At 36.8% G+C, this 23893-nt stretch overlaps 1 protein-coding gene across 5 annotated transcripts in view; it reads right to left on the bottom strand.

Annotated features, from left to right (window-relative positions):
• Positions 1–23893, bottom strand: part of GULP1 (GULP PTB domain containing engulfment adaptor 1) — a 122789-nt gene that overhangs the window by 86371 nt on the left and 12525 nt on the right. For 2 of the 5 annotated variants that reach the window (XM_062578479.1, XM_062578480.1), the window contains exons 2-3: positions 6623–6718; positions 3050–3131 (exon numbers count right to left, since the gene is read on the bottom strand). The exons of 1 other annotated variant lie outside the window; for it this stretch is intronic. The gene's annotated coding sequence lies outside the window, so the exon portion shown is untranslated. The remainder of the gene's footprint in view (positions 1–3049; positions 3132–6622; positions 6719–23893) is intronic. 2 more of the 5 variants (XM_062578481.1, XM_062578478.1) reach the window with 1 other exon arrangement.

Below are 23893 nucleotides of genomic sequence, written 5' to 3'. Positions count from 1 at the left end.
GATTCTTTTAGTTAGATCCCTTGCATATTGCCTAAGATATCCAAACCCTCTTCTTTCCCCACAGACCAGTATCAGTTGTGAAAGACGCATCAATAACACACACTTACCAAATAATGCATGTCGTCTTTCCTGATAACTTTGTCAGTAGAGTAGCATCTAACCTTAGCATTTCTTATAAATTCTATTTAGTCCCCTTTTTTGTAAGGTATTTGTTATCAAAGACTTCTGGACATCTCTGCTCATGTATAAACATCTAAACCCTACACTGCAGTTCCATTTCCCTATCCCATTTCTGCAAAAACACCTCTCCTCAAACCAGGAATTTAAGTTCTTCATGTTGCCTCTAGCACATATACCCCACCTTTTTAAGATGTTACAATTTGGGGGATTTCATTTATGAGATTTAAATTTACTAAAAAGTAAAAATCAAATAGTGAGCACTTTACATATAGTTATAATATTCCAAAATCCAACTAAGATCATACCTTCAAGTTTATATAAGCCAATCTTTTGAATTCTTCAGCCTTGTTCAAATTTATATTTATATGAGAGCTATGAAAATGAATTCTAGCACCCTCCTTTTTTTTTTATAAGAAAAAAAAAAAAACTATGGTCTCAATTCTATAAGACACTGCATGCCTCCCTCATTCTCCTACAAAAGTATAGTGTATTTTACAAAGTTAAGTAGAACTGGTCATTTGTGTGCAAAACTGTTTTTTTTTAATTACAAGCTCCACAGCTATCAATATACCTATGCATTCACATTATTCATTGGATTTTCTATCAAATGGGATGACACTCCGTTTACATTATGTACTCAATTTCCTTTTTAGAAGCCTCTTCAAAGGCTTTCCTTCATTTTTCTGGAAACTACATGGCATTTAACTAATGAGATTTGAGAGCTATTTTTTTTAAGGTACAAGTCTTCAAACATTTCTCTAATACACTCCATCAGTGATGTAAAACAAGAACATAGTTTAAGATTAAAAAGCAACATTTTTCAAACCAAGCTTTAAAAAATATGTACCTATAATCATGTATTAGTTACGTATTTCAGCTGCTTTCCTTGTATTAGGTTTGTTCTCTCTAAAAAAACAGAGAAATTTTAATGATTACAGTAAAACTTAGATCAACTATGAATTACATATAGCATCATCCATATGTTGCTCTAAATCCTGCTTAACATAAGGCAGTACCACTATGCTTCTGTTTTAGATGCAGCAGGACAAAAAAATTTTGCCAACGGTCACACTCTGAACTAGGCAAATACAGTCTTGTTATGCTTATAGCAATGTCACAACACAAGCAAGCAGTGAGTAGGATACAATTTATTAATTCGCAGGCATAGGCTATTCACATATCAGAGGAACAGAAAGAAAGACCAACAGATAGTTAGCAAATAAAGCAGAGTCTATGTACCACCAAGCAATTTGGGCTCTCAACCTCGAGGAGTTTCCCGGTCAGGCTTCCCGAACCAGGGAGGAGGCGACTTGCATCTGTCTCTCCTAGAGCAAGCCCCCTTCCCTTACCTACAGGTACACCTGACAGTGATGACCACAAGTCATACGACAAAGCTCTGTTCAGCCGGTGGAACTAAGACGCGGTTCAGATGAAACAAAGATGGGGTTCCAGGCGGTCAGTTCTTGGCAGACTGTCCTGCTCACAGGACAAGGCAGCTGTCCAAGTCCTATTAACAGAGCAAGTTGCACCAGCCCTCAGGTATCCGCTCACATTAAGAACAGTGGCTGGAGGGCAGCCTGTGGAAGCAGGTGTACCTTTGGTGTAACAACAGGGTTCAGTGTAGCCTCCCCTACAAGTCTAGACCTAAACAAATTAAGAGAATACAGTATTTTGTGTATCAAGTGGGACTGAGCTCATTATTTCTACATTCCATACAGACTGAAATCCATGTTGTAAAGCAATCTACTGACTATTCATCTCTTCCCATGTATCAATTAATAGTTGCCACTGTTCTCCAACTTCTGCCAAGGAGTTGAGGGAAAAAAAAAAAAAAAACAACTGCTTCTGTATACAGATGGTCTAGTCATATCACATGGTTTTAAACATTCACCAGTACAGCAATACACAAATATTTACTTAGTTGTCCTCAAAACAAAATAATGAAAGTTACATTCACAGTTATCATCAATACCATAATACCAAGCTTGTGCTTTGCAAATAACAAATGAAATCAAGCAACACAGATGATACTGTATCTGAAATTCATTGTGCCAATCAGTTAACTGAAATAAACTTACAGTCAGAAAGATGCCACTTAAGGAACACAATCTCACAATGCCTATTTGCCTGACTTAACTAACGCATTACCTAGATAGAGAATAATTGCCAGAGCCTAAATCCTTTAAACAGAACTAAGTATAGGCCTAATATTATCACACAGTTTAAAGATCAAAATTTTCTGTATTCACAGAGCAGTGAATAACACACATGTCATGCTCTCATGTTTAACTCCCAGCAGACAAATCCAGATTTTGTAACGGGACATGAACATTTTGAGACTTTCTTGTTTATACAGACACTGTACTATTGATTGGATATTCAATATAAAAACCTCTTATCCTACTTCACACTCCAACTCCAAACCAAAAAAAAAAAAAAGCAGTTGATCTGAGTTTCTTAAATAGAGCTCAGGAGTAAGTTCAATATTTATTACCAGGAAGCCTTTCCTCAGACAGTTTTCCTCACCAAATTAGAGGTAAATATGACAATACTTATTCTCCAGTATTAAAGGTGTTGCCTGTCAAGGAGGCAAGATGTTGCGGAGAGCTTATTAATGGCACCTTATTTTTGCACAAAGCTTTTTTTTTCCTCTCAACCAATTCAGAAACCTCCTTCAGGTTGCCTAGTTCATTTTCCTTCACAGGATAGCATGTTTAAGGATATTTTGGAGAGATGTTTGCTTAGGTCCTCTCTTCTCCATCTGACTCACTGAAGGGAGTATCAAGTGAATCTTGCACAAATGTATATCCCCCCCAACAGAGAAGTTACTTCCTAGTATGACACAAGTAGGACTGGAAGTGTCTCTTACCACTGTTACTCTGTATGAAGGTAGCTTCACTGCATTAGAGATTTTTCTGTCAAACCCCACGGTCAGTGTGCCAGGTCTGTTTCTGTAAAAGCAATATACAAAGATGCTTTAACATAACTGTCAATTTACTTCATAGAAAAATTACAGGCCATATTTATCTCTTGAACTGTGGTAGTAAGCTGTAGTGTGCTTCATATTCTGTATTTTCGACAATGTGTGCAACAGTTGAATATAATTACTGTTTAGAATTAAAGCCATTTATTGTATTTAGGGACAAAAATATATTTCCTTACTAGATGGGTCTTTAAGGTATTTTGAACTTGGAAATAAACCACCTTGCACTTAGGAAAGTATTGAAATTACTAGGAGTTACAATCCACCAAAAAAAAAAAAAAAAATCACAAGAACTAAAATCCTATCACTTGCTGCGTGTCAGGCGCGACCTGCCAAGCTGTTAGCTTGCACTTTAAAAGCGTGCATTTGTTCAATGGCTAACCCACGCCACTCAGTCTTAGCACGAAAAATGGCTTTTCAGCTCAGCTTCCTTTTAAGTGCCACCCATCACCAGAAGAAACAGATTATTCCCATGACCGGTCTGCTACTTTGCCAAACTCTTCTGGCTCTGTTTCCTCAGTTGCAACCACACTACCCTGGGGAAAAGTAAATCCTCCTAACTCTGTGTCTTGCTCTTTCTAAAGCACAGAACAAAAAACAATTTGTCTGATGCCATTTATGAGGAAACTGAGGTGAAAATACAACTTTTATCATTTATCATCCTCCAGTTTGCTGGGCCAGTTCATAGGGTGCAGCTAAAGTTAGACCGTGAACTTTAAACATGAGGAGAGGGGAATGGGAAACACAGCAAATTTTGCATAACAGAACCATAAACAAACCAACACAAAGCAGGCTGTACTTTGGAAGTCCTCCTAAAAACACACATACACTTGTCACTGACAATATCATAAAGGTGCCACCAGAACTCAGTCTTAAAAGATGGTCTAACAGAACTGCTCTGCTTTCCAATACGGCATTTCTCCCAGGAGTTTGTTTACGTTCAGGAATTACAAACAAGATTCCCCTTTCAAATTCAAACACGCACTCTTTCATTCACAGTAGAGTAGCATGAACAAAGCACAAAAAACACCACACACCACAGCAAGACAGCAAGATTCCACCACATGATGAGAGGGATTCCAAAGATCCTAATTCCCTTCCCCTCTTTTTCCCTCTCCCAGGAAAAGGTAAAATAACAGCAACAGGTCACAAGAATATCAGTTCATCATTCAGATTCAGCCTAGAAAATGAAAGAGCTTCAGCAGAGCACTTACTATCTTTAACTAGACAGCTGGCATAAGAGGTAAAGAGGAAGATTATGGTCAGCGCTTCCCTGTGGGCTTGTATTCTGAATTCAAAACAGTGCAGTGAGTTTGAGGGCAAACACAGGCAGCTAGGCATAATTCTTTTTACATTCAGCTTCTTTCAGTAGTTTCTGAAAATTAGATTCCAAATTATTTCTTGTAATCACTCTTATAATCAATGCTAAAGTTTTCGTAGTAAGTTAAGGATGACTGTATCTCCTCAGGTTCATCTGCTGACCGTTTTGCCACAGTCTGTTACGCATGCCACTTACCTGTTTAGTAAAATTATGGCAAAGAAGAATTTGCAGAGATTATCAGTAAATTGAAGTATTTGGGGGAATGACATATCACTGGAAACAAATAAATCCAAACCCGTGTCCCTCCTTTTAAAAATATGCCCAAACCATACTCCAGACTTGTCTGATGTTCCTAATACTTCTGAGTAAGGCTGCCAAATGGAAACCTAATGTACTGACACCTCTTTCCCGGCTCCTCCCCCCCCCCCCCCCAAGAAAAGCCCCATACATTTAAGGGATTCTTCACAGCTTGACACAAGGATGTGGTTTGAAACCTAAAGCAATCACTAAAGTTATGATGCACTACAGTCCACATTCAAATAACTAAGAAGAAAGTATGACAGCATTAGCCTTGAGGTGGAAGGAGAGGCATACATCAAATTTGCCTACCTCCTCCAAAAAAAAAAAAATCAAGGGGTTCTGTGCATTCAGTTCCTTCTAAAGATGACATGTTATGACTGAACTAGAGCTGTCATATACCCTAGCAGGGCTGATACACCCTTATCACCACCTCTGCAGTGATAAATCAGATGGAGGAAGATCCCACTATTCACCAATACTACACTACCAAGTTGCAGCAGTAGCCACTGTCAACACTTTATGTGGGAAGAGGTCAGGTACTGAAGGATTTGTATATAACTGATCTAGGCCTTTCCTCAAACCATGGGTGCAGACATCTCTAAACTGATGCAGCCAAAGCAGACTCACAGCACTGGCCCAGCTCATCCTCAGAGTTCACTCCTGGACCCTGAAGATTTGATCCCAATCTTCAACTTGTCAGACTTAAGTACTACTTTTTGAAACTAGTTTTTCTCCTCTCTTTCCCCTGTATGCTTGCAAAAAGGATGTTAGTACCAGAGCACTAAGTCACTGGTTCTTCTATATCCACTCTTTTTTAAAACAGAAAAGCTCAACAATTAAAACACAAAGTGGACCGCTTCCTGCAGGTGCTCTCCTGAGTGCTCTGCAAGTCCACAGTAGCAGTCTTGAATCTTTCCTGTTACCTTTAGTGGCAAACTGACTACATGTCATAAAGCTCTTCCTTCTAAGACAGGCAGATATCACACACTTCCTGTGAATCTCACATCAAATGGTGCAGTAAATCAGATTGGTAAGGCAACTCTGTCCCTCATTCACTCCAGACAGATTAACCGGCTTTGAACTGATGACAAGTTACAAAATGAAAATTAGACACTTCTAAGGAAAGACTGTATTAGTCTCTGGATTTTGATGAAAAACTGTTTTCAACCCTCTCCCCCAAGTTCAGCGGACTCCATCTACATTAATTTTATTGCTTCTTAATAATTAAATTCCATTCAAATAGAGCTAATCTGTGCTGCTTCAAAATAAATATTACCTTGGTTCTTTTCTTTTTTTTTTCCAGAAAAGGAAGTTTAAAACTAAGAAATTATTCCTTAACAATTTGAGTCTTCAGTTGTCAGACAGATCCGTGAGAATAAACCCTTCTATCACTTCAACGTGGCCACATCAGTATATTCAAGGCTAATTCAAGTCTCACTTTCCCTGCATTTGTTCTCCATCTTTTGCATTATGCCGAGTCTGTTAGCTATTGATTTCACTATACTGGTTAGTATGTAGACATATTTATGATTTTCTTTTACAAATACTAATCAATCTTGTCTACATCTAAGAGAAAGGGATAAAGGAAGAATACTCAGTAAACACGTAAAGTGACATTAATATTCTGAACACAGGGTTATCAATACTCATATATTCACCATATTAAGAAGTATTCCCTACTCCAGAGGTTTGTACAGTAAGAATTCATAAGCTGACTGCATTTATTAAGCTAGCCAGATTTTATCGTCTTGTCCCTAAGCATGCATTAGCACACCAAGTCACCCCAACCGATGAATAACATGCAAAACTAGTTCTGGACTGGCAAAGGCTTCTTTTACCATAAGGGCATCTGGATCCAAAACAGGGACACGAGTTTATTCATATAGGCTCCATCATTTTTGCTTTTCATCTTAGATCAATGCTGCCACCAACTTCTAAAAAACAAAAGAAACAATGCTTGGATTTATTGTATCCTTAATACCTGTTAATTCTTTTTGTTCAGAACCTGTCTGATTTGGACATAACGACCATCTATAATTGTGTAAATTATTCCAATGGTGAAGGAGAGGAGAGGAAGTGAATAAAATTTTGCATTAATCTCACAGGTAGGGTTAATGATGCCAAGCATTATGGAACCATATGATTACTTCAGTAGACCAACCTAGAAAATAAAAATAGGCAGTTTTCTTTAGAAATTTGGTACGACAGGAAATAAGTGTAAATAAGAGCTTCCTATTCACCCCATCACTTCTTACCCAAGAAAGATGACCCTGCAAGACTGCTTGCTGTAACTAAACAATCTAATAATTTTTCACAATGCAAGTACTGAAATTTAAGGTTTTATTTTTAAACAAAGGCAGACAAAAATTGTCACATAAATGAGGCTGATACAGACTTTCATACAAAAGCTGACTGACTGTCCCATGTGACATGCAAGCAAAAAGAGCCCATTTATATTTGTCATTACAGCTGAACTTTATCCTTAGGAGTCTCACTGGAAGTTACAACTTTCTATACTATAGCTCGTTTCACAAAACTCAGGTATTTCTGTAGGGTTTTTTGGTCTTTCTGTTTTTGTTTGTTGGGTTTTTTTTTGTCTCCCAATTTATGCAATAGATCTATTTAATCTGACTCTTGAGAACACCAGAGCCAGTGCTGGAGACTCACAGAATGATATCTTAAAACATCGCCTCTGTACAAACAAGAATTAAAAGCAAACCAAAACCAAATCCAACAACTTATACAACCCTACCAACTCAACCTCAGTTTACACAAAATTTCCATTAAACTAAGAAGCCAAATCTCAACTTGTGACATATTGTCAGAAAATCTAGTTATTTTTGCTTTCTCAGAAGTAGTTTAATCTAAAAATTTCAGCATCTGCTATGAAACTTTTCATGTGTCAGAGCATCATTTGTTACATACCTCCCCATGCAGACACTGTCAGCATGGCCAACGTTATCTAACACTGCTCACAACGTAGTACATGAACATAAACATTTCCTCCCACCCCTACTTTAAACCAAACTTCATTTGAAATGCAACTATGTTCTCATGACATAAATCAGAGATTAAAATCTGTTATTTTGAGAGAGAGAATAGAAAGTTTTTGTAAGCCAGTCAACTGCTCAAGCTAAAAAAAATTTCTTCAAGGCTAACTTTTGCTATGTATTAACCAGGAACTAATCCATGCTTGCTTACTTGTGCGTCTTTCATATGTAAAATGCTTTTCAAACTGAAATGTTCCTCCCACTCCCGTACCACAATTAAAAATCTAAAGCGGCAACTCAAACTGGTCTCAAACACAGAGCCCCACTAATCAAACCAACCAGGCCATTGTTACCTGCTCCTTGTACCGGCACACAAACTCGAAGGGAGACAAAACAACTTGGGCAAGTACAAAAGTTCAGAAACACAATTATCTTTTCTAAAGCATTACACTTCTGAAAGAAGCTGCAATAGTAAAATAACTAGATTTCTGTTCTCTCCCAAAGCAGTAACATCATTCTGAATAAACAGACACAACGTTGTCAGGGCTTTTGAAAAACAACTACACCTACACATCTGTGATGTAACCTGGCAAGGAGAAGCAATAAAATAAAACAGCAGATAAAACAGTACATGAAGAGAATTCCTGAGAAGGAATATCCAAAACAATTGTCATGGAGGAATTAGTCAGTAACAAAAGCTGATAAGTCTAAAGAAATGTGATGGTTAGAAAGGTCTTAAACACAGTGGTCTAGAAATAATGTTAGCTTCTTTCATTCCAGTTATGGTTCCACCTGCCTAAAGCCACAACAGAAAGCACTCAGACAGCAAAAGGCGTATTATGTAACCTCTGCAATGCTCTTCACCACGTTATCACTACACCCACCACATCACATTCCCACTCACCGGTATCAACAAACTGCTGCTAACTGAACGTGCACTCTATTGATCATTAACAAATCATTCCTACAAGACAGACCTTGAGCACTTAAGTGAATGTGCCAATCCCTGTCAAACATCTAGAACAGTAGTAATTCAGCCACTGTTGTCACTAAATCAACATATGCATCAAATTGGAGACCATGAAACTGAAAGAGAAAGAGCTTGATGGACCATAGAAAGTTCACATTTTCTTCTATATAAACAGTACAGTAAAACACTGCGTCTATTGTTCTGACGCAACAATATGAAATCAGATAAATAAAGTAGCATAGCAAACTGGCTACTACTTAGTGTTACAAAGATTCTTACATGATTAAATGTAGATATCCAAGCTCTGGAGTAAACTGAAAACGCATTATTACTTAGAGGAAGTTAATTATTCGCTCGTTTCTAAAGTTTCTCTCTTATTCCACCTGTCTCTAATCTCACCTTAAAAGACAACTGTCAAACTAAAACAGAAAACACAATCTTTGGATCAAACTCTATCACTATTAAGATGACATTAAAATCTTCAAAGGTGGAACAATTCACACTTGCCTGTATTACCAATATATGAATGTCAGCTTTCTCTAGCCTAATACTCGGTCAAAAGTAGGCCAAGTAATGATTTGTGGTATGGCTGATCCTTTGCATTTAAATCTCCAGGAAGAAAAATAAGAGTCAGTGCCAGGACTGATTTCCTAAGGCGGAAAGCACATGAGATTTTGGCAAGATACACACTCTTGGACAAAAATCCACTAAAACATCTTCAAAGGATTTGACAGGCCCTTACTACAAATGATTCAAATGTCTTTTTTGGGCAACTTAAACATGTATACTAGAGGGGCTCTGCATACATCTACTATCTGAACACTATAAAAAAAGTCACTGCTGTCATCTCTTAAAAGCAGCTTTTTTCTTAGTACTAGTGAATAAAACTAACCCTTCATTTTGAAGGTAGGTTTGGACAAGGTTGTCTTGGGCAAAGACTAAAATGAAAGTCATCTCAGAATTGTGTAGTCTTCTGTAAAGTCCAATAATAGAATGTGCTAAGTTTATTTTTCTCAAACAGTACAGATTGAAAAATAGGTTTTAGTAAGCAGAAACACTTCCTGCTTTTATGAAGAAAAAAACAGAAAGAATATGATCAGCATTGCAGTTTCTTTTCAGTGGTCTGAAAGGGTATATATTAAAAAAATAAGGAGGCTCTATTAAAGGCATATATGAAGTGAAAAGCTTTCCAATGCAAAAAATAGATGGGGCTACCATGGCAAGTGTATCTTGCTCTAACACACACTGGCAGGTTTAACATAGGATATTTGAAAATTGCCATTTCAGGAAAAAGATCAAAATGACAGAGAAAGATTATCTATTGACTACTTATACCGACATAATGATTCAGAGCTCAAATCTTAGATCACAACTAACTTCGTTCAAAACTCTGTGGACAAAAACTAGCACCACAGTCCTTACCTAAGGGCACACACACCTGGAATCATGTTCACACATCATTTTTCAGACTCAGGGGAATGAGTAGACTCAAGTCCTTGAACTCTACATCTGAGGTAAGTCCTTCATCTTTTCCACCACCATGAAAAATCCATATTTCTGGGATCCAGCCAGCTGAAATCATTCAAAAAATTCTGATAATCATCTGTTAATCATGTCTCAATTCCAGGATGAATACCACCAGATGTACCTCATTTATTCTTTTGTTTTAATTTGCATTAGACATTCATTGTTGCACTTACCAAAATTTAATACATGCAATTCTAGAAAATCGTCTCATTAACTAGCAAAACTTTAAAGCTAGCTCCATTTCACACTTGCAACTTAAACAGATCATTCTGTAATGATCACCATGCTATTCAGAGCTGATCTATAAGCGAACACATGCCTTACTTTCTCTCTCTACCCCTTTATTCTCCCCCAAATCAGTTCAGGTTTTAATACCACTGTCAATGCAGCTAGGATTCTGTGAAAAACAAGATACTGCAAGTCCACGTGACATCTTAAACATCAATTATGTAAGCGGGACTTCTTTGGAATGATGCTAGCCCCAGTAAGCGTCTGTACTCCAAATACCTTGTCCAGTGAAGCCCTCAGGACAATACTCAAACATTTCACCTTACACGCTTCAGCTGACTCACTAAAAATATTAACACATGAGAAAAGTCCTGAATTTGAGAGAAGCATTATATCCAAAATTATTTTGGTGTTAAAACACCTATTATTGCCTAATTGAAAGTTTATACATTCTTTCCATTTTAGAGAGGTTAGATACAGAGCACATTCATATCTACAGATTTCTTTCCAGATTTTAATGGACCCCGATACGCAAATCTTGACAACAGTGCAATGTTTCAAGACTGTCTTCCCATCACAGAATGGTCTGCATTTTCAAAAGAGAAAGGCTCTATATTTCATTTACATATGTACTCACAAAAGCAGAAAGCATTTCAGAATCTAAGGCAAATTTTATGCAAGCTTCACTATCATCTTATTTCCAGACTTGTTTGCATTTAAACAATTTAAAACTTGAATATAAAGAATATAAAGAATCGAAGATGTGCTGTCCAGCTGGTATCAGGGTACTAAATTAAAGAAAAAAGGAATAGTTGACTTGTTCTTTCCAGTTTCTATTATATATAGGATCAAACAGCTGACAGCACAACATAGCCATTCATTTATCACTGCTCAACTTTTGATCTATTTGTCAGAATCTTTGACCAAAGGTAATCTCTTTAAAGATTACTCTATTCTCTACCTTTTCTATTGACAGCAATATAAAATAGGAGCACTTCAGGTTATTTTCAAGCAGATGCTGTAGGTAAAAACACAGAGAGCACATGGCTTCACTCACTCCAAGTTTCTTTGAAAACAGAAGCACTTCTATCAGCATAGATTTGAACTAGATATGCTATCTAATACATACCTATATTTTCACAGGGGAATAACTAAAGATCACGGAAATAACACCAGTCACAACCAATATATATTTGTAGAAAGCCGCAAAACAAAAATTTGTAAGGTAGATACACCAGCTTAACCAATCCATATAATTGCTAACAAAATGCTATAAGCTGAAATTTCATTTCTCATTTACATTTCATTTTTACAACCTAGACAAATCAGATATTTGTACAGCTCACAGCAGTTTTTTTTTTTTTTTTTTTTTTTTTTTTTTACAGCTGGTTCTAAATAAAACATAGGATGTCTATTGCACTGAGTATCAAAGAACTGCAATGAATGCCAATTATAACAGCAATTAAGGGATTCATCTATCAGAAGTCTCTCTAGAAGATATTGGCCCAATGACTTGTTTTATAAGTTAATTAGTCATGAAATTTAAACAAATATATGATCCAGAAACAATGATTCTGCAAAAACTGTTTTCTATCAAATCCTATTCACGAGTTAATCCCCATAATCTAGTTATTAAAAAAATGAAAACCATAAATAAGGTCACCAACCATATCTTTTCAATAGGAATTCTATGACTGAGTTTCTTTAAATGTATTAACAGAAACAACTTATGAAAATGTAGTTTTGCATTGTTTTTACACTTCTAGTATTTACCAGCATTCTCTCTAGCAGAAGTAATGGTGTTTATCATATGTAAAATAAATATGGTGGAATTCAACAACTAAAAGATTAGAAGAAATTCTTCTAAAGACAGTGAGATCTTCATCAGAGTTGCCTCTTCCTAAAACAAGAAAAACAGCACGCAGAAGTGGAGGCCTTAGCTTACAGTTCCCTTCTCGAACCAAGCAAGCCTCCTGACCATCGTGCTGTCACAGCCCAGGAAAAGAAAAGGATTTTTAGTATTTCGGACAACTGACTCTGAAACATTCTCCATCATAGCCGCGCAATTTAAGGCCCTATTCTTTTAAAAAGCTAAACAACTATGATTATGCTAGTCTCTCACATATCAGATTAAATACTGCATGCAACATTTGAAGGATGTTAGAACTCAGAAGTAGGAAAGTGACAGAACAACACTGCTTATATGACCCTAATTGGGGTCTCTTACATTTATGTAAAGGTGCTATGTGATCATGTAATTAAAGACATTTTCTACGGGCTTGCTGCCTCACTCAGGGCACAAAGTGGATGCTGCTCACCGGATGTGCAGCTTGCTCAGTAGTTCACCGCACAACCTGGGGCATTGCTTCCCGCATTCTCCTCGGGGCAGAGTTGCCGCAATGGCTATTCAACATTCAAGAGTCTGGGGTCCAATCTGAGATGCTAATTACAAATAGCTGCCAAGTCCAGTGAGAACAAGTTTAAACTAGGCTACCTGACTAGTGCTGAAGTGACAGAAGCACACTCAAACACCCCATTCAACTGCCTGGTGCAGGTATACCAAACCCTTGCAGAAGCTACTGCAAGCTCTCTGCCAGGCAAACGTACGTCTGAGCCCTCAAGCGTGATTTCCTAAAGAGCTCTAAGATGTTGAGTACTTTATTTTCAAAGCAGGTTGCTCTTGATTTCAGCTACAGTGAGCATCAGCACTTCTGCAAATTAGACCCAAGAGCTCAAGTCAAGTATTCCTAACATCAGTGAAAAGTTAGCTGAAGCAGCTTGACTGATATCCAGTGACAGGAACAGGGAGATGCACTTTCTCGCAAACACTGAACTGCTGAAGTTCCTTTTCAGGATCGGGGGGGGGGGAGGGGGGGGTAATGCTCTCAAAATTATGCCTTCCCATTGCATGGCACAGTAACCCATTCTGTCCCAATCCCTTTCAGTATGCTTTTGTGCTCATTCTCTTGTCTGGCTGCATAAATCCCTTACCTCCTCTGCTCCACAACTGTCCTCATTCCCAGTCACTCCTTGCTAGCCAAATAGCCATAGCAAAGTTCCTTGATCAATTTTAACGTCGCCTCAATTCATGGCCTCCATCTTTTTATCCAAGAAGTTTTAATTACCAGCTCCTCACAAGACATAATACCTCTGCTCAGACACTCCATCCTCCCAATTGACCTTGCTTTTTACATTTCCCTCAGAATTGCTCTCTGATCCAGCACTGCCTCCTAGTACAACTTCTCTTTCCTCCTCTCTCCCTGCCTTAAAATCTTAACCCAGGTTATCTTTTTTTTTTTTGACTACAGGCCCAATTTCTTCACTTTGGTGAAGAATAGGAACAAGCAGGCGATCTCCAGAGGTCCCATCCAAATAATATTCTAAGATTATTCCAGGTAAGAACCTGCAAAATATCTTAGCAGATTCAGAAAAAGAATTCTGCAAATTCACAAATTCGAAACAAAACCCTGAGAAAAGGTTGGAAATAAAAGTATTAAAAGTCAGTAACTCATTACAAATTTTTACAAAAGACCTAAGATTTGATGACTAAGACTGAAACATTCTAAATTACCATTTTCCAGACATTTATTTGGGGGGCATGGGGGTCCTGAGATTTTTTGCTTTAGCAATGAAATGTAAAGAATATACCAGAAAATTTAAGAGTTTTGCAGAAAGCTATATTAAAAGCTGGATCCTATAGTGAAAACTGTCTGACAATCTTAGTAAGGAAAATTCTGTGATCTCCATTTATGATGTGCACGTGCACACTGTTGATAGTAGAGAGGGTACATAACTATTACCTAGTCTCAGTGTATTTTGGAGACTACCTAGGACTCACTGTAATATGCTTCACAATGGCAAATACAATAGTGACATACAGCCACAGTTCAACTGAAAAGCAGCTTTTGAAAGCTGCAAATGAAGGGCTAGAGAATGAAAATTCATCTTGAGAAGACACAGTGTGAAAAAGCTAAAGCTAAGATAACACATTACTGTTCAATCAGAAGTGGATCTGATGCAAGAATTTAACACTCCTGCTAAACTCCTCCTGTTGCTCCCCAATTCATTTTCCTTCCCCCAATATAGGTTATCAGTTGGACCCTGAAGTACATCAGTTCAAATGATTTCATAGCCATGCTCTTATCCAACTTTTTGAAGATATTAAAAATGCACAAGTGCACTTGCTGCACCTATTTAGTCAAATTACGACAATCAAGAGGCCAATATGAACAGCTGACAAGTGGTATCAACATCTAATTTGAGGTAGTTATAATTCCACATTTTTTCCAACATTAATCTTTAAATGATCAAATCAAGCAAATTTGTTTTCCATCTTCAAAATATTCTCATTTTTTAGAGACAGTATGTTTGTGCTTCATAGATATATCTAGTCTTAAAAGCATTACAAAAGAAGTTGCACCTAAAGCTGACAGCTGTAACTGCCTACAAATCACAATCTGATTACCTGAAGTACACCAATATTCATATTAAAACTCACTCATGCCAGTGCTTCCCCCAGCAAAAATGTCTACAGCTCCCAGCATTTTCCTTCTGTTTGGCACATACCATATGTTCAAATTCAGTTCAATTATTTAATTCTAAAGCCTGGGATTACGTTTATATACATACATACACAGAGCTTCTTTAAAAAACTACCCCATACAGAAGCCACACGAAATCCCTAGGCTGTTAGTTATACAGAGTGAGTCTGTGCATAGTTAGAAGTTTTTACATGAATCAGAGTCTCTCTATCTAACACACAAACATACTCCATTCCCTCATTAACATTACATCCTATTGGCAAATCTGAAAATTAAGCTAATTGCCTTTTCTCAACATACGTCACTCCAAACATCTTGTAATTTAGTTCACGTATGCTAGAAAATCCAACTGAACTTTAACAGTAGCAACTATCACAAATTTACAAAAAGAACCTGAATATTATTCTACTAACTTAACATGTAGAGACAGACAAAAATATAAATGGAACAAGTGGAGTTGCAGTAATAAATAGGGGCAGCAGTGAAATCAGATTTCCAAAGGTTGCTCTCCAACATCCCACTTGCTCAGCCTCACGAATTTTTGAAATCTGACAAGCCTGTGCAACCACTGAGACTTGACACCATTTATGACCTATCATCATGCCAAACACTCCCCATCTCCTGAATAATGGGATTCTCTTAGTTTATTAAAGCACAAAACTGTTCACACCTCCACAATTTTATTTCTGGAATGGAGCTGTCTCCCATGTGGTTAGCACAAAGCAGAGGCTGATGAGCTCAAATTTTTCTGCCTTGATCAAGGCATATGCTCCTTAAGTAGTTTCATATCCTCAAGCACAAAATTGTACAATTTTGCTTAATTTGTAACACTCCTTATAGAATTGCAGAAGTTATCATACACATTTCTAATTTTTTTCCCCTCCCTTTTTACTCCTATTAAGCCCTTGCTATCAACATTATACTAATGTAATGAGTGCCATGGTTCAGCTAACAGAATTAAAAATAGACATACGATGTAAAGCAGCACATATGCCATCAAAAACACTTGCATAGACTTCATCAAGTCTTTTTTATTGCTGAAATGTATTCCACAACAGACCTTAGGTCTATAGCTATGAATAAACAACTCAAGAATCAGTTTAAAAAAGAGACACAACAAAATCATCACCAAAAAACCACAAAACAAAATAATATTAACTTGACTATTTTACAAATCAAAATCTTCATAAGGTGCACGCCCACACAGAGCCATCCACCTTTAGAAAAAAAAATCACAAATTATTCAGCTTTATCTTGACAACAGCAACTCCTTAACCAAATCCCATCCATTTAAGAATTATGTTGGTCTGTTCATTACTGTGGACTATACAAAACGGATGTCTTAATCGGCTCGTGCTAACTCACATGGAAAAACACTTGTTTTTCCTGCAAGATACTGGAGAACATGACTGCAAATTCTAGATTTGTGAGTCATCTCCTATTTCAGGACTGAAGCTTGCAAACATGCCAAGCCACTGAGTTTGTACCACAATTAACACGTACAACCCAGCATTCTTTGGAAGCAGGTTCCTTTAAATTGGTTCAGATTAAGTAATTGAAACAGACTATTTGTAACACTTTAAAAATAAAAATAAAGTAGCCAGGATCAAGGTGATCAAGTATCAAAGCCAGCATCAAATAAGACTTAGTATCAAACTGAAATATTGCAATGTAAGAACAGACACTTTGCATAAGTTTGAAGATGCCTCCATTTCAAGTGTTTTGAACAGTAATGCACAGTTCAGCCAACCATGCTGATAAAAGCTATCAAAAAAACTTCAGTTAAGACAGAGACAACCCCTTTTATGAGTGTGGAAACACGAGATTTATTTGCAGGGGAGGGAGGAGGAAAGAAGAAAGAAGTTGTGCTACATGCCGCAAAACACAGTAATCCTGTATTATGACAAGCCTTCCCGAGATGCTATAAAGATTTGGATCCTATGAAGAGAATGAGGCAGTTCTGCGTTCTGAAAGCAAAGACAATTCTGGAATGTTAAAAAAAAAGTGCCCTGGATATATGTCCATACTAATCAGTAAATTTGATCTTCATATTGTTATAACAGAAACCTATGCAACAGACTAGTTTACTCTAATGGCTGTTTTCTCTTTGAACTTGAAAATAGAGGGGAAAGAAAAAAAGTATTAGCCCTAATAGTTAACTTAAATCTCCAGAAAGGCTTGCTGAGACTTGAGATTATCACACCTGCATATGACAGTCCTACTGATTTAGATCAGCAGTGTATTCCAGTGAAGATTACACTTAGCGTTTTCTTCAGAACATTTGCATTTCTCATCACAAAGAACAAGAGAATAATAGGAAAAACCTTTATAAAACATTAAGTATTAAAAGTCCCAGGAGGTTAAAAAATATCTTGTTACGTGACACCATAGAAAAGCAAGAGATGATGAAAGCAATTTGGAGAGGATTCAGCTTTTCTTTTGATCCATCTGATAGCACCAGACCATCTTTAACCAAGATATTTTGAAACCTTTCATCATATACAATCTGGAATGGATCTTAAAAGCAAGCTTACAAATCAAGGAACTGGGAAAGCCGCAGCAGAATTGTTAGTTATGAGAAAAGAACATATGAGACATCGTAGAGACTAAAATTGAAACAGAAAGGCATATGCATACAGTTTCAATGAAAGAAGAAATGCATGCTGAAGAGGTATTGAGCAGTAGAAGTTAGCAAATGGGATTGTAAGAACTAGTGAAGAAGTCCCGCATTTGCAAGGTTAAAACAAAGAACATTGGTAAACAGAAGTGTAAGAAAATGAAGGAAAAAAGGACTTTTTGGTAGGTCAAACCACCAACTAAAAAAGATGGACCAGAAACATAAAACAATAAAAAAAATACAACTAGAGAAGAAAAACACTAGAAATGGTGCTGCACAGAAGGAAAATGCACAAAAACACAATGCAATGGATCAATCAAGTAGAAAAAAGGAAAAACCTCCAAGCATAGACAAAAAATTAACAAGCAACAAAAGGAACATAGAATAAACGCATAAAAAGTACAAAGACACTCAGAGTTGATGAAACAACCTTGAGAAACTTTCAGTTAAAAGAAATGGAGTGCAGATCCTAAAATTTCATGTAAATAACCTTAAAAGTTTCGCAGGAGACATTACAGAACCACTTATAACAGAAGACACAGTAGAGACAACACAGAAGTATGCAACAAGATTCCCAACTTCATTAGTTTTCATTTTAATTTGTAGAAAGTATGAAAGTGTACCAAGCTATAAAAAGACAAAAGTAAACATGAGGAAAAAAAAAATACCAATGTAAGCCTTGTGCATATAGAGAAAGGGGCTATTTCGGACACTGATGAAGAAACTAAAAAGACACTTGAAAAATAACAAGCCCAAATAGAATCATCCTACTTGAGAAATACACAATCATATTATCCCATTTTAAATCCAAATAGGCTTCTGAAAAAAATCTGCCAGAACAAACAAACAAACAAACAGATTCTGAGAGCATATAGAAGTCATAAAACTTCAAGCCAGTAGAGACACCTACAAACTGAGACATCTCAGAGAAAAATGGACAGCCAGACTAAGTTGATGTTACAACTTCCCTCCCCTCCCATTCTGGAGCATTAAAGAAATTTTGGTGAAAAAGGAAATGCTTCCTATTACAGCACAGTTGGGAGGATATGGGGAAGGTAATGACACAACATCAAAACCATAACACCCACTGGACTAGCCAGAATCATCACATTGCCTGCTCCAGCCTCAAAATCTGTCTATCTGTTCTACACAATGACAACCTATGTGACAATATTCACCTTTTGATCAATATATTAAACAGTACTGTCAAGAGTACTAACTCCCATTCTTATCCTCAACAGGGATTAGTATTCAGCTGACTTCAATTTCATAGCATGAACAGTGAAGTCACCTTAAAAGTAAACCTTAATACCTTATAAACACATTAAACTTGGGACCCAAATTCTGCTTATTAACTTTAGACATTTCTGAGTAGCTCTGATGGAGTGTAGGCATAAGCACACAGAACATGAATGTAAGACTACTGATACTACTGGAGTGCCACAGAGAATATACAACTTTTTTGCCAGGAAAATTAATCTATGTAAGAGACAGCCAGCCTAGCCTAATGGTTGACATATGCTATTTACAATACCATAAAGACTAAGCTAAGACATTCGTGGTTATTAGCAATGGAAAGAACACTCAATCCACAATACTTACTCTTTGTAAATGATAATGGCATATTATATTAATAACTTAAACATGGAAAGAAACTATCAAAATTCCCTCTTCTGCTAGTGGTAGCCAGGACCACCCAGAGAAGTCTGCTTTTAAAGAACAAGAAAGCAAACACAAAGAAATTGAGCTAAAAGATTTCTCAGTTTCTTTTTCTTTTCCATTATTGTTTAATGGATAAAATAAGCATTCCATTGTATTCAGAAGTCAGTGCATTTTCTATTTTGAAAGAAAGGTAGGAGCCAAGAAAATAAGTTTTGTATTTTTCTGATGGAGTTCAGCAGCAGAAAAAGTCAACCTCCTTAATACATATGTTTAGCATAACCTGCATTTATGAGAAAGTCTAATAAAGTGCATACAGTGAATAAGAGCAAGGTGCGTGTTCTTCTCAATACAGGACTATCTTTGTCATCAATTGTTAAAGCAGATGTGCCTTAAAGAGTATAAAAGTGTTTACAAGCAGGAATCTGTTCTGGTCAGGTCCCCAATGAACCCTAGTGCAAGCAGTAAAAAAATCCTGCATACACCTGACCAAGGCTTACAGTTAACGTACAAGTTCTGCTTCGAAAAGTTGCCTTATTGCATCTTGCTCTACAAGCAGTTTGGACCTGCGTTAAGTCCCACTGCGAGTACTTAGTCCTACTTGATCCAGTTCCCTGTGCAACACTGCAAGCATCTGAGTCAACATCAAAGGAAAGGTGCACTGGGCAGGGACTGTGGGTAAATGGGTAGGGAAAGGCTCCAACAACTTTTCCAGCAGTGTCACTGCTTGCTGAAGCTACTCACTAATTACAGCACAACTGTCCAAACTAAATACACTGATGTGTCAAAAGTAGACATGAACAGATTCATATATCCAAAACAAAACAGAATTAGTAATAATGTAATTGCAACCATTTACAAGGCAGTTTTCTACACGCAAGCTGCTGCACTAATATCTTACCATATACAAATTTAGGTTTTCCTATTATCCACCTATGAGGGCAGATATAAAGGAACCATTAGTCCAGATCAGTGGAGCAAAGATTTAGCTACCATCCATCTTTCTATAGTGTAATAGGCAGAGTATACAGTTAATAAGTTGCTTCCTCCAAACCCAAAAATGTCTTTGAGGTCCAACATTTCCTTAAAGACCCTATCTTGTAAAATAATCCTGGGCAGTGAAAAGCAAGTTTCAGAAATCTGTCAAGATACTCCAAGATTCAAAATAAATTTGCCAGCTAAAAAGAAACATGCTTCATTCATTTTACCATACGCAAATATTGGCTGGGCCTTCGGTTTGTATTACAAACCTCAAAAAGCAGCTGAACATAATAGGTCATTGGATAATGCTATTTGGGGAAAAAAAGTATTTAGACCATAAGTTATCAATTGATCCAGAAGTACAAGAAACACCACAGTAAGTACATCATACAGGAATGCTCTCTAAGAACATCTGGCAAAATTCAACATAATGAATTCAAAAATATTCAAAGCATTTAGTTACAGCCAACCACTAATTTCTTCCAGAGATGAGATCTTCTGCATTTTATTATGTTCCTTACTATGCAGGCATATTTCTTCAGACGGAATTTTTTTTTTCCTTGCCACTTGACTGAGCAATCCAAGAATTTTGTCAAAGTAACTTCCAGATGACCTAAAAAATGCACCTGATTTGAATTAAATAGGAACAGATTATTTCAGTGATTAAGGAGTCAAAGGTATCCCTGTAATATAATAGATTTCAAATACATTCCAATAACTTTAAGTACACTTTTTATTTTCTCTCTCACTAAACATCCATTTTATGATACATTAGTTGTGTTTCTTCGTATCTTTTAATCACTGCTGAGTTACAAAGCCAAAAAACTAGAAATCCCGTACTGAAACATACACACAACCACAACATAAGTCATTCTAAGTATAGAGCAGCCTGTAATTGAATCATTAGGATTTATGACTATCTATTTGCTGTTTTGCATATTTGTACAACATATTTTAGCACTGAAAGCTTTTCCTTCAAGCACTTCTAAAGAAGCTTCTAGGCATGTTCCAGAAACTTGTCTGAGGAAGGCATAACACTTTTTTGGAAGGTGCAAGGGTAAGAGAAGGAAAAAGACAAGGAAAGAGGAAGTAAGTTGTACGTATGGGAAGAGGAATCTGTATCTATAGTTTAGAGTCAAAGGGATTTAAGCTACACACTTAAGTAAAAAATTCTCTTCCATTCCTCAGCTTTTGCTTGCTTAACTTTCATTTATTTTCCTACCTCAGTGCTCAAGAAGTTCTTAGATTCTAATCAAACCTAACAATGCTACAGAGGAAACAATTCCAGAGTGGGAAAGGGGAGCAAAATCCGATTTAGGCATTCTTTATAAGCCATGAAACTATAAAAACTCAGGATATCCTCTAAAAATTGCATGAGAAATGCCACACACAAAGTACAATGCCCTTAGGTTATTAGAATATGACTTGGCTCTGTATTTTCTTCAGACTTGGAAGGAAAGGGCAGAATTGCAGCAAATTCCTTCTTGCCTATCTCCATTCAAAGCAAGAGGAAGAAACCTCACTAACAAAAATTTTTGTTTTAATGAGCAGAGGGGAACTAACGCCTTAGAAAGGGACAAGAGCATCCTTCTTTCCCCCAAGCTCTACAGATCTGAGGTACTGAGCAGTATATAACGAGCAAGTGATTCTGGCATTCAACCAGTCACTGACACGTCTGTAGAGAGAATGGAAAGCAAGCTTAAATCAGGTTTTCTGCTATTGTGGAAAAGCATCTAAAAAGGGCTCATACCTAAGACTAAAATAACTAGGGAAATTCTTCAGATCCACTCAAAAGTGAAGTTCAAGTGCTAAAAAAACCCCCAGCAATTCTGTAATACATTCTGGCAACAGAACTGTGATGGTAAAAGGGCAGGAGGAAAATGCACCAACTGTAAAGACTGCAGGTAAAGCAAACCATGTTCTGACATCTGTACCTACAGCAGCAAAAAGGCATGGAATTTGGTAGACTCAGGGCAAAACGTAACATTCAAACCTAGGACATTTGCCATCAAGTATGCTACTCCTACATCCTCAGTTCATGCACTTCCAGTTCCTTAGAAATAAAGTACAGCTGTCTCATATCTGTATAATCTCTTGTAATATTGTAGAAATTAGATACTGCAGTACTCATGTCAAGAAGTTCCTGTGAATGTGCGAACTGCCCTTTTGAGAACTAGAAAAATTAAGTTAAATTTTACCTCTTGCTTTATCATGTGAATTTAAACTTGTCTCTCACTCTGCTGTTTTCTCAGTTTGAGTGAAATAAAGAAAGAGACCACAGAGGAATCATCGTATTTTACAAAGAAGGAAGCGAGAGCTTGGCTTTTCATCTCAGCATACAGGACACAAAGAGATCAGATGACTGCCACTTCCAACATTTAATTTCTGCTTGAGGTATCCCAGATTCCTTAAATGAGTAAGACTTGGAAATAAATTATAAGTAAATTCTTAAAAACAGAATCTGTGACTACCAAAGACTTTGCCAACAGGGATGAATATAACAAGACCAAACAAGTCTGTTGTCAAAAAGTCTCTGCAGAAAGCAGCTTTCTACTCCATTTTAAATGATCATCCTGGCCAATTTAGAAGAATCTACGCATTTTTTATTTCTTCACTTTTCTATTCAAAGAACAGGAGCAAGCATACCAAAACCAAAGTGCAAAAAAGTAACTGGTAAGGGTTTTCTTAATGTATGCTTATAGTTCCCCAAACTAATAATTCTCATACCTGCTAACTAGGCAACAGACAAATAATACAGCATAAGCTCAACCCAAGGGAAGACAATCATTTTGGACTGTGACTTTTCTTGTGACACTGAGGTTCAGCAAACTTTTGCCTGTATTTTAGAAAGCAAGTATAACATAAGGTACTACAAATGGTCTACCATAACAAGTTAAACTATTAAGCTGTAAATGTACTATTCACTGGGTTAGGGTAATCATGTTTTTATTCAGTCTTTTTTAAAAATTTCATTTCAGAAGTCTCATCTAATCACACTGCACAATCATTTATTTTCCTCACATAATACCACCTTTTGTCTGTATCAGCCCTCACTTTCTCCAACTTGCTTTGAATATGTAAGCAAATGTTACACCTTTTTTTCCCCTATTTTTAGTGCTTATATTTAGAGAGCTAAAAGTAAACACTACATTGTTGCTTTATTTATGAAATTTGAGGATTAAAAAGACAGACTAAATTTGGAGTATGTGTAAAGGGAAGTATTTTGAGAATGTATTCTCATTCAACAAAGTAGTATTAGCTCTTAGGACATCCTGTACTTAATTAGGCTCTAGCTTGGAAAAAAAGCAGAAAAAAAGTTGTTTCTGCAAACTGTTCACTAAAACATCAACCTTTCCTGAATTTATGTTCTAAAAACATTGCAAACATTCTGTATCTTGGAGATGGAAGAGACTGAAAGACATCGGTTATATTGGGAGGAAGGTAAAGTATGTGTTTTAGCATACGCACATTAGGTTTGCAAAACACTTATATAGAGTATGCTGTCCAATATATAATGCCTTATTTTTAAATGATCTACTTTAAATGCATAACTACACACAATATACTACCGTGGCATCTTATTATTGCTAAGCAGC

This window comes from Rhea pennata, chromosome 6, assembly GCF_028389875.1.
Source record: "Rhea pennata isolate bPtePen1 chromosome 6, bPtePen1.pri, whole genome shotgun sequence".
Classification (NCBI taxonomy): domain Eukaryota; kingdom Metazoa; phylum Chordata; class Aves; order Rheiformes; family Rheidae; genus Rhea; species Rhea pennata.
This window is presented reverse-complemented; position numbering and strand designations above follow the sequence as displayed.